We start from the raw sequence: 13,932 nt of genomic DNA, 5'->3' as shown, positions 1-13,932 counted from the left end.
GTTCGCTCACTGGGATTGCAGGCAGAAATGAAGGAAAGAGAAAGCCTGAATGTAAGAAACTAGACTACTAGCTGCCACACTGGAAATAGTTTTCTAAGTTTTGGGGATTTGGAAATTGAAAGTGCCATGTTCTAGCCGTTGACTTTCATTGTTCAATTGCACAGAGGTTGAATAGAAAATTATGTTTTTTAGATCTGATATCTCCTTCTGGGTACAGAGTTTTTAGCTTATGAAGGGGACAACTCAGAGGTGTGGTTTATTGTGAGGGACCAAAATTGAACTACCAATTTTAAGTGGCTTGGGTGAGACTAAGGATTTCTAGAAAGGAAAGAGGGGAGATTCCAAGTGAGACAGGCGTCCTCAAATCCGTCAGAAATCTCTGAAGAAACAGGAAATCACGCTTGGAGTCATACATCTCTGGAGCCAATGAGTTTCTTTCCACAAGGACTCAGGCTTCCTGCTCACTGTGGTCCTCGGGGGCAGTGAGGATCACTGACCTAGTGCTAGGTTTCTTCAGTGGGTTGTCCTGGACAACAGAAAAAGGAGAGATCAGGATCCTCCACTGGAGAATCATTGACTCACCCAGCTATGATTCAATGTGCAATGCTGGATGGGTTCTCAGCAGTGGCAGGGGGAGAATCCTCACCAATCAATCAGCCTCAGCATGACCCCAGTCCCTGGTTTTGACACCAAGTATTAGGGGGAAAAATGGTACTTGCTGGGTCACAGAGAGTGACATGATCACAGGCAGAAAGTTTATTGGGAAGCTCTCCCAAAACAAGGGCCATGAAAAATAGACTTCAGCCCCCCTGCCACATGGCAGGTGTCTGAAGAGAGATTTCAACACACCCCTGGCAGAGGCAGTCATGAATTGACACACTATATCTATAGGTGGGAACATGCTTAGTCAGTGGGAGGGGGCTGGGGCTTGGGTAAGACCTGAACTAAGTTCCTAGAACTAGTGAGTTTAGCAAGACTGCAAGGTACAAGGTCAATATCAAAAGTCAGTTTTATTTCTATACACCAAGAATGTGAAATTAGGAAAATGACAATTCTAAAATTCCATTTATAATGTAACCAAGGGTTAAGAATTAGCCAGTAATTATGTTTACTAATCATGACATAGATACCTTTATATTATAAAGTAGCCAACATTAATACCTAAAATTACTGAAGCTGGCTAGAGTAGTCCCCCCCATCACCTTATTCCAGACTTAACCTCTGCCTTGCATAGGTTAGTTTTGTGATGGTAATTCTAGACTGGGCTCACACTTGTGTATCCTCACTGTTGTGATGGTAATTCTAGGCTAAGTCCATACTTGTGAATGCTTACTATTGGGATGCAAACCATTTCACCCACCTGTTTAATATCCATATGGAAAACCTTGTGACTGACCTCTGCTCTTGACTTCCTAATCTCAGAAACTTGATCTCTGAAAGTGACTGTAACTTTGTAACTTCCCCTGGTTTGGGAACCACCCCCAGCTTGTTCAAATGCTTAATGTTTATTCTGGAAGAAACCTGTGTGCATCTCCATCCCCATTATTCATAAACAGCCCGAGGTTATAAAGTACTAGAATTTCTGCAGATCAGGGAGGCTGCTTGCACAACCACATAAAATTTCTCTCTTTGCATCCCTGGTGTCTCAGGAATTGCCTCTAAAGAACTAGCTTTTGTTCAGTGTCATGAATAACATGGAAATAATATAATACTTAGGTATCAATTTAAAGAAAGTGTTCAAGTGTTATACACTGAAATCCATAGAATACCACTGAGAGAAAGTAAAGAAAGTCTAAATAAATTGAGTGAAATGCCATGTCAGGGAGTAGAATATTCATGGCTAAGATATCAATTCTCCCAAAATTGGCCTATAGTTTTAATGCAATTCATATCAAAATTATGCCAAGGTTTTTCAAAGAAAATTCCAAGCTCACTGAACAATTTATATGGAAACCTAAGTATTTTCAAATAATTTTAAGGAAGGAATTTGTAGGATGCTCACCATATGGTTTCAAAACTTATTATAAATCTCCAGTAACCAAAGCAGAGTTGGTATTGGCTTAAGGATAACCTTACATGAATGGAATAGAATATAGAGTTGAAAAATGCTCATGAAAAATATTTCATTGGTCATTCATCATCTTTTCAAACAAGTTGACACCAAAAGGAAAGGCATAAACACAATATATAAGCACTAACTTCAAATGAATCATAGATGTAAACGTGAGAGTTAAAATGCTTAAGCTTCTAATCCACTGTTGTCTATTAAAAATGTAATGTGAGCCACATGTGTAGTTCTAAATTTTCTAGTGGCCCTAGTAAAAAATTAAAAAGGTGACAGGCAAAAGTAATTTTTTTGTTGTTTTAACAATACATTTTCTTTAGTCCCCTATATGCAAAACAATCTTGTTTCAGCATGTGATTTATTTAATTTTACTCCTGAAATTGTTTGCATGTTTTGTATCTCAATGCTGAAGCTCAGTTTTTGGCAGTTAAAGTAAAATGTATTCTTGGCAACCAATAAAGATGAGCTTTGCAGTCCAAACATCCTAGAATTAGTAAAATATAAATATAGTTGGTTACTTTACAAAAAGCTGAGTTTAAGGGAAGATACTTTATGCTTCAAATTGAAGTTAATTAAAATTAAATAAAAATTTAAAATTTCAGTGCCTCAGTCATACATACCCCATTTTTGGCTCTCAATGGTTACTTCTGTTAGACAGCACAGCTGTAAAACTGTTTACTTACCCCTGTTTATGGGCAGAGCCCAGAGTGTGGCACAGATGAGGCCTCCACATGTATTAGTTGGAGGCATGGATCGATGGAAGGATGTATGGCTACATCAAAGGATGGGTGGAGGGACAAAGAGAAACATAATTTGATGGATGGAAGGATGGATGGAGGGAAGAATGGATGGCTGGATAGGTGGATGGATGAATGGACAAAGGGGAGCATGATGGGTGGATGGATGGGTGGATGAATGGGTGGATGGATGGATGGAAAAAGAGGAGCATGACTGGATGGATTGAGGGATGGAGGGAAATGCTTTGTCCACTCTCACCCTTCCCAGCTGGTCCTGGTTTCCCACTTTCTTTTCCCCACGCACCTAGGCCCCCTAGTCCCTTCCCAGTTTCCCTGGATGTCCAGTCCCCTCCATACATTCCTGTAGTTGGTGGCCTCCGCTACTGTACCTCCCTCCTGTCATCAGGTAAGATGGGACTCTGAGGTCTTCCAGCTGCTCCTAGAAATATGGACCTAGTGAATGGGATAGCGGTATGAATCTCCTGCTTTCACAGGGCTTCAGCTGACTCCTCTATGCACCACATCTGTCACTTATTCCTGCCACTCTGTCCAAAATCAATTTTAATGATATACTTTTGGGGAAGCAGTTATAGCTCAAGCAGTTGAGCATCTGCCTCCTACATGGGAGTTCTCTGGTTCAGTTCCTGGTGGCTCCTGAAAAAAATAAACAAGAAGGAAAAGAAATGAGAATCCAATTCAGGGAGGCTGATGTGGCTCAGTGGTTGAGCGCTGGCTTCCCATATAGAGGTCCCAACTTCAATCCCTGACCCCAGTATCTAAAAAATTAAAAAATAAACCTATTTTATTCAAACCCATGCTCCCAAAATACAAATTATTTCAGCATTTAGGTAATATAAAAGATTACCAATGGGATATTTTATTGGACTTTTGTGAGTCATGCTTACCCTTTCTTGAAATTAGAGTTTTGAAATTTTAGGAGGTAGATTTCCTTAATTTTACATCCTGCCTTGAGACATCCTGCCAGATCCAAGGACTCTAGGAAACATCTGCATCATGCTTCCCTCAGACTCTGAATGGGGGGAGAAAGAGCACAGAGTCGGCATGGGGACGGAACCTCTCCCCAATTTCCTCCACATGTCAGGCCCTGCACCCACCCAAATCCCCAGGACTTCAGGAAGCCCCAGCACAGATGGGGACCCATCAGGCGATACACAAACCAAGATCCCCATAGTTACAAATCAGGCTACCCAACCCCTCAGCCCCATTCTGGCTGCAGAGTCAGTGATTTCCATTAGTGCCCAGGTGTGTGCAGGTGCCCCTAGCATCAGCCCCATTCTGTCCACAGAGGCAGGGCTTTCCCCTTAGCTCCCAGGTGTTGAGGTGCTCCTAGTGTCAGCCCCTATGGCATGTCCTTAAATTACTTTATGCTTAGAGCATGTGGCTAACACTGGGTCCCACAATCTAATCAAAGATACTCAGCTGAAACCTAACAAAAATAATCTAATCAAAAGGTCACTGTAGTGGAATCTAACAAGAAATACCACATAAAATAGTTGTAATGCACAGGCATAGGTTAACGTAAGGACATCCTTTTCTAGGGTCCACAAATTTTCAAACCTGGGCAGCTGCCCACCTCAGTAGAATGAAAAACAATTGCTACTGAATTAGGCAATAAAATACTCAGTGATACTATTTGTCCAGTCAAATACATGTCTTCTGAGCTGAGATGGGCTGGTGACCTAATGAATGAAGTGTGAGTCCCAGGTCCTGTAGCCTCAGTGTCCCTCCTCTTATGCTGTTTCTCACTTTGTCACAATTTTCCTTTTTTTAAGAAGGTACTGAGGATTGAACTCAGGACTTCATATCTGGGAAACAGGTCCTCAACCACTTGTCGTACATCTGCTCCCCTTTCTACAGTCATTTTTTCTTTTTCTTTTTTTTTTTTTTTGGAGGTACAGGGAATTGAACTCAGGACCTCCTACATAGAAAGCCAATGCTTAACAACTGAGCTACATCTGCTTCCCCAAAGGAGTATTATGAACCACCATGCCCACAATTTTCAAAACCAGGAATCTCTTATATGAGCCCGGAACCTCTTCTATGCAAGCAAGCACTCAACCACTGAGCTACACCTGCTCCCCCTTGACACAATTTTGATATTGGAGCATTGTAAAATATTTTCTCTTTACACAATATTTAAGTGCTGTCAATGGAAAATAGACACTTTGAAACTATTTGTAAAAAACAAAAAGAAAGAATGTAGTTTTAAAGGCCAAAAATAAAACATGACCTATTACTCTAACAAAGAATTTCAAGAAATCTTGGAGTTTGAAGGAAAAAATGGGATACGTTTATCTGAGTTTGATAACTTTACTATACACTTGCTTTTATTTTGTTAATACATTTTATTCTTTAAAAATACTTTAAATTACATGGGGATTCCCATATGCCCCACTCCCTTCCCCTCCCACATTTTCCCATATTAACAGCATCTGTCATTAGTGTGGTATATTTATTAAAATTGATGAGCACACATTAGAGCATTGCCATTAAGCATGGATTAGCATTTACATTATAGTTTACACACTGTCCTGTACAATTTTATAGGTTTTGACAAAGTGTATAATCACCTGTATCTGTCATTGCAATGACATTCAGGACAATTCTGGTGTCCCCAGTGTGCCCCCCTGTCACACTTATTCTTCCCTCTCCCTCTTCTCAGAAATTCTGGTGGCCTCAGCCTTTCTATCAATGATTCAAGCTCTTTCATTGCTAAAATAAGTCTACTTTAGTCCATAGCTGCATTCATGTTTGTTCTTTCTGCAGTCTTGGAATTGGCGGATAGTGATGCCCAATCTGTTTCTGATGGAGATGGGACCTGGATCCCATGGGGCAGATGCATGGAAATGTCTTGCTTGCAGTTGTATATAGTCTTTTTTAAAGCATGGGCATTGTCTATCATCATTCTTTTCTTTGTTGTCCTCGGTGGAGAGTAAGTGTTGCATCTCTGCTGAGATTCAGGTCACAATTGGCATATGAACAGACCAAAGACATAAGACATATATGTAATGAGTACAGTGGTAATTATAGGTTCAGGTAAAAGGGACAGAAGAGTTATGTGTAGAGAAATTATAAATGAGAGTGGGGTGGGGCAAGATGGGATCTGAGTGCACCTTATAATCTCTCCTGTGAAGAAGTGGCTGATTAGGGTTGGAGTCCTGCTGGACTGGGCTGTTTTGGGTGTTTGCAGGGCAGGAGGTGTCTGGACTTCGATTTAGTGGGATGGTGACAGAGGAGATTCTTATAAGAGGTAGAATTTTGGGTCTCTTTCATGGAGGTTGGGGCTGTGCACCGACCCTTCCCCCTGGGGCTGGCAGCCTGTCAGCAGCAATTCCTGGAGGCTTTGCTGTGCTGGGGAGTTCCCTAGCCCTGAGTGGGCTGTTTCAGGGACTTGCAGGGTGGGAGGTGTCTGGAAGTGAATTTGGTGAGACTGATGGAGGACATTCTTGCAAGAGGTGGAACTTGCGGTTTCTGACATGGAGGTCAGAAGTTCTAGGAGGAACCCTTCCACCTAGGGCTGGTGGCCCATCTACGGTGGTCCCTGAACTCTTTGTAGTGCAGCGGCACCCCCAGCAGTCTGTTTCAGGGGCTTACAGGGCAGGAGGTATCTGCATGTCGATTTGGTGAGACAGGAACAGAAGAGATTCTTGTGAGAGGTGGAATTTTAAGTTTCTGACATGGAGGTCAGAGTTTGTGGGTGGGACCCCTCCCCTTAGAGCTAGCACCCAGCTACAGGGATTGCTGAAGGCTGTGTTGTGCTGCAGTGCTCCCAGGCCCCTTGTTAACTACATGTGTGGTTCCCAGGTCTGTGTCCCCTAAACACTGGTGGCCCACGCTCCAGAGACTCACATACCTTGAGTTTGCAATATCACAGACTTCCCATCCTGAATCCACTGGGCTCTGAGGTCCATCTGAGGTCCTTGATTATCCTAGCCCTCAGCATTCATGTTTTTTTTTCTTCTTTTTTTTTGTCTTGGTTGCTAATATTCAATTATCTCCTGGTCTTTTCTCCCATTTTTATCCCCAAAGGTCATTTTTTGTTTCTTTAGTTTTTTTTCTCCTTTTCTTATACTTGCTTGTTTCCCTCCCTTTTCTTTGCCCACCCACTTTTTTTTCTTCTTCTTCTTGTCTTTTCTCTCTTTTTCTTCTGATTTCATTTTATTTTCTTTATATATAATAGGTGATACAGGGAGTGCTTCATATTTGCTGTGTTTCCTCATCCTCCATTTCTTCTTTTCTGTGTGAATTGATTTTGGCCACCTACACTATTTTCTTTCCCCCATATCTTGCTATCTCCATCATCTACTGTCTCTCTTACATTCCACTTCCCTTTCTTTGGCCCCCAAATTGTCTAACTTTTAATTTCTATTACCTTTGCTCTGTTTTCTGTCTTTTATTCACTCTTGATATTATTGTCTTTCTTTTCTCTTTCCCTCTCTCATGAAAACACTGGCATTTTAATTCATACTATATTCCTCCCCATATTCAGTTGACTATCTCATTATAGGTACTCTGCTTACTGCTATAACTCTACACAACTTACATGAGTCTAATAGCCATTCTCCCAGATCTCACATTGTTGCTTTGTTAACATTTATTACCAATACTACTTTATACATTTTCTGTTCTTACTCATTTTGCTTACCCTGGCCCTAATATTTTCCTTCAAAGTGAACTTAGCCAACAACAAGAAAATAGAGTAAGAAGAACAAAGTGACAAAGAGAAGACATAACACATACAAGAACAACAACTAATTAATCCGCAAGACTAGACAAAGAAGCTAAGGAACTGATTAAACCCATCAAGATAAAATGATGACCAGGCAGCAACAAAAAACTACAAACCAAACCAATAATCAGGAAAACATGGTTGAATCCAATGAACAAACTAAAAACCAGGAAGGGGAGCAGAACATTGGACAAGTAATTAAAGATCTCAAAACATATATTAGAGACCAACTTAATGAAGTAAAGGAAGAGTTTAACAATATGAAGAAAACACTTGGAGAGGAAATTGCAGAAATACACAAAAAGATAACAGATATGACGGGGATGAACACCACAGTTCAAGAAATAAAAAATACACTCTCAGCAAATAGCAGCAGATTAGAAGAGGCAGAGGAGAGAATTAGCAACATGGAAGACCGTACATCTGAAATCATACAGATAGTAGAAATGATCAATAAAAAGATACAAAAAATCCACCTAGGACTTAGGGGCCTGAATGACATGCAAAATACACAAACATACATATTATCGGCATCCCAGAAGGAGAAGAGAAGGGAAAGGGGCAGAAGGGGTGATGCAGGAAATAATGGCTGAAAATTTCCCAAATCTACTGAGAGAGATGGATGTACATGTCCAGGAAGCACAACACACCCCAAACATCATAAATCCCAACAGGCCTACCCCAACACATATACTTGTCAAATTATCCAATGCTCATGACAAAGAGAAAATTATAAAAGCAGCAAGAGAAAAGAAAACCATCACATACAAGGGAGGCTCCATAAGATTAAGTGCTGATTTCTCATCTGAAATCATGGAGGCAAGAAGGCAGTGGTATGATATAGTCAAGGTACTAAAAGAAAATATTTCCAACCAAGAATACTCTACCCAGCTAAACTAGCATTCAAAAATGATGGAGAGTTCAAAATATTCACAGATAAACAGAAATTGAAAGAGTATGCTAACAAGGAACCTCCCCTTCAAGAAATTCTAAAGGGAGTTCTGCAGGAAGAAAGGAAAAAACAGGAGAGGGAGAGTTGGAGGAGAGTGTAACAGAAACAAAAAAGACAGAAAGAGAAGGAAAAAAACAAAATATGACAAATACAAGTCCAAAGAAAATATAGCTAACATAAATAATTCCTTGAAAGTAATAACACTGAATGTCAATGGATTAAACTCACCTATCAAAAGATTCAGACTGGGAGATTAGATAAAGAAATATGACCCATCTATAAGCTGTCTACAAGAGACACATCTTAGACCCAGAGACTCATGGAGGTTGAAAGTGAATGGTTGGAAAACAATCTTACAAGCAAACAATAACCAAAAAAACACAGGAGTAGGTCTATTAATATCAGACAAAATAGACTTTAAATGCAAAACAATTGTGAGAGACAAAGAAGGATACTAGATGTTAGTGAAAGGGAAAATCTTTCAAGAAGAACGAACAATCATACATATTTATGCTTCTAACAAGGGCATCTCCAAATATGTGAGGCAAACACTGGAAAAACTAAGTGAAAGAATAGATGCCTCTACAATTATACTGGGAGATTTTAATACAGCACTGTCAACTTTGGACAGAACATCTCAAAAGAGAATCAATAAAGAAACAAAAACTTTGAACACTATATTAGAGGAGCTGGACCTAATAGACATATACAGAGCATTACACCCAAATAAAGCAGGATATACCTTTTTTCTCAAGTGCACATGGATCATTCTCCAAGATAGACCATATGCTAGGTCACAAAGAAAGGCTTAAGGAATTCAGAAAGATTGAAATCATACAAAATAATATCTCTGACAACAGTGGAGTGAAGCTGGAAATCTGCATGTGCCAGAGGCCCAGATCTCACACCAAGATATGGAAATTAAACAGCACACTCTTAGAAAAAGTGTGGGTCAAAGAGGAAATCTCAAAAGAAATTAATAACTACCTTGAAACTAATGATAATGATAACACAACATACCAAAACTTATGGGATGCAGCAAAGTGGTACTGAGAGGTAAATTTATAGCCATAAGTTCATACATCAAAAAATAAGAAAAAGCCAAAATTGAAGAACTAACTGCACATTTGGAGGAATTAGTCAAAAAGCAACAAATAACCCCACAGGAAGAAGAAAGAAAGAAATAACAAAGATAAGAGCAGAACGAATGAAATAGAATATAAGAAAGCATTTGAAAAGATAAACAAAACCAACAGCTTGTTCTTTGAGAAGATCGATAAAATTGACAAACCCTTAGTGAGACTAACAAAGAAAAAAAGAGAGGATGCAAATACACAAAATAAGAAATGAGATATCACCACTGACCCCACAGAAATAAAGACGATCATAAGAGGATACTTTGAAAAACTATATTCCAACAAAAAGGACAATTCAGAGGAAATGGACAAATTCCTAGAAACACATAAGCAGCTTATATTGAAGAAAGAAGAAATTGATGATCTCAACAAGCCTATCACAAGTAAAGAGATAGAATCAGTCATTATAAACCTCCCAACTAAGAAGAGCCCAGGACCAGACGGCTTCACAGGTCAATTCTACAAAACATTCCAGAAAGAGCTAACAACAGTCCTGCTGAAACTCTTCCAAAAAATCAAAACAGAAGGAACATTACCTAACTCATTCTATGATGCCAACATTACCCTAGTACCAAAGCCAAAGACACCATAAGAAAGGAAAATTACAGACCAATTTCTCTGATGAACCTAGATGCAAAAATCCTCAACAACATACTTGCTAACCGTATTCAACAAGACTTTAAATGAATTATACACCATGACCAAGTGGGATTCATTCCAGGTATGTAAGGATGGTTCAACATAAGAAAATCAATCAATATAATACACTATATAAACAGATTGAAGGGAAAAAATCACATGATTATATCTATAGATTCAGAAAAAGCATTTTACAAAATACAACACCCTTTCTTGATGAAAACACTGCAAAAGATCAGAATACAAGGAAATTTTCTGAACATGATAAAGAGTATATATGAAAAACCCACAGCCAACATTGTTTACAATGGTGAAATCCTAAAATCCATCCCTCTAAGATCAGGAACAAGACAAGGATGCCCACTCTCATCCCTTCTATTTAACATTGTCTTAGAAGTACTTGCTCGAGCACTGAGGCAAGAACCAGATATAAAAGACATCCAAATTGGAAAGGAAGAAGTCACAATTTCATTCTTTGCAGATGACATGATCCTATACATAGAGATCCCTGAGAGGTCTACAACAAAGCTTCTAGAACTCAGAAATGGTTTTAGTAAAGTCGCAGGTTATAAGATCAATGTGCAAAAATCAGTAGCATTTATGTACACCAATAATGAGCAAGCTCAGGAGGAAATCAAGAAACAAATACCATTTATGATAGTCAATAAAAAAATCAAATATCTAGGAATAAATTTAACTAAAGATGTAAAAAACTTGTACACCGAGAACTACAAAGACTGTTCAAGGAAATCAAAGAATACCCAAATAAATGGAATAATATTCCCTGGGTTCATGGATAGGGTGACTAAATATTATTAAGATGTCTATACTACCAAAACTGATCTACACTTTCAATGCAATCCCAATAAAAATCAACACAGCTCTCTTTAAGGAACTAGAAAAACTAACTATGAAATTTATTTGGAAAGGCAAGAGGCCCTGAATAGCCAAAGACATATTGAAAAAGAAAAATGAAATTAGAGGAATCACACTACCTGACTTCAAAACATACTACAAAGCTACAGTAGTGAAAACAGCATGGTATTGGCACAAGGAGAGACACACAGACCAAGGGAACCGAACTGAGAGTTCTGATATAGATCCTCATATATATAGTCATATAATATTCGATAAGGCCACCAAACTCACTCAACTGGGAGAGAATGGCTCTTCAACAAACGGTGCCTGGAGAACTGGATATCCATATGTAAAAGAATGAAAGAGGATTGCCATCTCACACCTTATACAAAAATCAACTCAAGATGGATGATAGACCTAAATATAAAGAGCCAAGACCATAAAGACTTTGGAAAGCAGTGTAGGGAAGCATATACAAGACTTTGTAATAGGAAATGGCTTCATGAACTTCACACCAAAAGCACGAGCAGCAAAAGAACAAATAGATAAATGGGACCTCCTCAAAATTTAAGCCTTCCGCACTTCAAAGGAGTTTGTCAAGAAAGAGAAAAGAGAGCCTACACAATGGGAGAAAATATTTGGTAACCATATATCAGATAGGAGAATTATAACCTGCATATATAAAGAATTCCTATATCTTGAAAATAAAAAGATAAACAGCCCATTTAAAAAATGGGAAAAAGATTTAAACAGACACTTCTCCAAAGAAGAAATACGAATGGCTAAAAACTACTTGAAAAAGTGCTCCATATCTCTAGCTATCAGGGAAATGCAAATCAAAACTACAATGAGATACCATCTTACTCTCATAAGATTGGCAGCTATGAAAAAAACAGAAGACTACAAATGTTGGAGAGGATGTGGAGGAATGGGAACACTCATCCACTGCTGGTGAGAATGCAGAAGGATCCAGCCATCCTGGAGGACAGTTTGGCAGTTTTTCAAAAAACTAACCATAGATTTGCCATACAACCCAGTGATTCCACTGCTGGGTATATACCCAGTAGAACTGAAAACAAGGACACAAACCGATAAATGCACACCAATGTTCATAGCAGCATTGTTCACTATTGCCAAATTTGGAATTAACGCAAATGCCCATCAACAGATGAATGGATAAATAAAATGTGGTATATACATACAATGGAATACCGCTCAGCTTTAAGAACAAATACACTACAAACACACGTGATAACATGGATGAATCTTGAGAACCTTATGTTGAATGAAGCAACCCAGGTATTGAAGGACAAATATTACATGATGTCAATGATATGAAATAAGTAAACCAAGTTGCCTCAGAGAGCTACAGACTGGATGATAGGCTTACAGGAAATTGGGAAGTAGAGGAAGGATGTAAGCTGACACCAACTTGGATGAAATCTATGATAAGCTGGAGGTAATTATTTGCACAAGGAAGGGATAAAATGGGGGCACAGGGTTACCTTTGGGTGGGGCTTTGTGGGCTTGAGGGGGCTTGGGATGGGAGGATGGATAATATTGCCCAAGAAATTGTGGGGAGGGTGGGGCAACATATGCACATAGGAGATTGTCAGGTATTTGGTTGAGAGTATAATGCTGAGAAAATCTTTTCAAAAATATAATAAGGAAAGTTATCACTTTAAGATGCTGAAAGGGGATTATCTGACACAGGACAGGCCCTAGGGAATATGTGAATGCTCATTTTGCCATAGAGGGTTATATCATTGGATAGAGACCCATATAATGAGAGTGAAGGTATACCCACATCCTGGGGAGGACTGATGCCATCAAATAGAGGGAACTGTAACTCTCAAGAGAAATGCTGGCTCCCAGGGCATTAGGGCAGTTGAGCATGTCAAATCCTCCACACTGTTGCAAGTATCTCTGAACATGGCCCTTCAAGCAGTAAAGATTGACTGTCACTGTGGGCCCTAAGGGAAGGGGGAAAGAGGTACTGAATAGATGGAACCAATGTAACTGTGTGGGCAATAGAACTGTTTCACAAGAGTTCACAAGGATGGATATAAGACAAGGAAAATTACACCAAAAATATATAGGGGCTGATAGGCTAAAATGTAAGTCATAATTTAAAACATAAGATAACTAAAAATTTAGAAAATCGTATGGTCTAAAATATAAACCACAATGTAATCACAAATGTTACCTATTTGAAAGCTATTGTCTCAATATCTGTACATCAGTTTCAGTAAATAGAGTATGAATATGTAAAAAGATTATTGCTGTGGAAGGGAAAAGGATTTATGTTGGACATGTGGGAGTACTGTAAATTATATATATGAATTACCGTGATCTAAAATTCTTGTGAAGATAAGCTTAACAATTAGAAAAAAGAAAAGAAAAAGATAGGACATAGACACTGAGGAAAAGTTGGATGTAGTTGCCTTGCCAATTTGCATATAGGGCAACTCTTATTGCAGTGATGGAAGGCAAAGCATCAAAAACAAAGCTTTTCTATTTTTAAATTTTTTGATGCCCCAATTTATTTTTACCGTAATTTTTCCAAATTAATATGTATTCTATATCTAACCTTTAAACTCATCACTACATTCCATTTTACTATTAAGAGAACCTGGCAATATATTGGGCTTCACTTTTCAGGAAGTTTCAGATCACGGAGAGGTTCAACAATGGCAGCAGAGGAATACCGGTGCGAGATGCTATTGACAGAGGACACATGGTTGGCAGGGAGTTCTACAGGGCATATATCCAGGGTACATAAAAATGTTTGGGTA

General features: G+C 38.9%; 1 protein-coding gene across 1 annotated transcript in view; it reads right to left on the bottom strand.

Annotated features, from left to right (window-relative positions):
- Nucleotides 1-13,932, bottom strand: part of LOC101442557 (saoe class I histocompatibility antigen, A alpha chain-like) — a 1,048,500-nt gene that overhangs the window by 525,732 nt on the left and 508,836 nt on the right. The gene's annotated exons all lie outside the window — the stretch shown is intronic.

Source organism: Dasypus novemcinctus, chromosome 22 (genome assembly GCF_030445035.2).
Source record: "Dasypus novemcinctus isolate mDasNov1 chromosome 22, mDasNov1.1.hap2, whole genome shotgun sequence".
NCBI lineage: Eukaryota > Metazoa > Chordata > Mammalia > Cingulata > Dasypodidae > Dasypus > Dasypus novemcinctus.
Note: the sequence above shows the minus strand (reverse complement) of the source record. Positions and strands in the feature narration are given on the sequence as shown.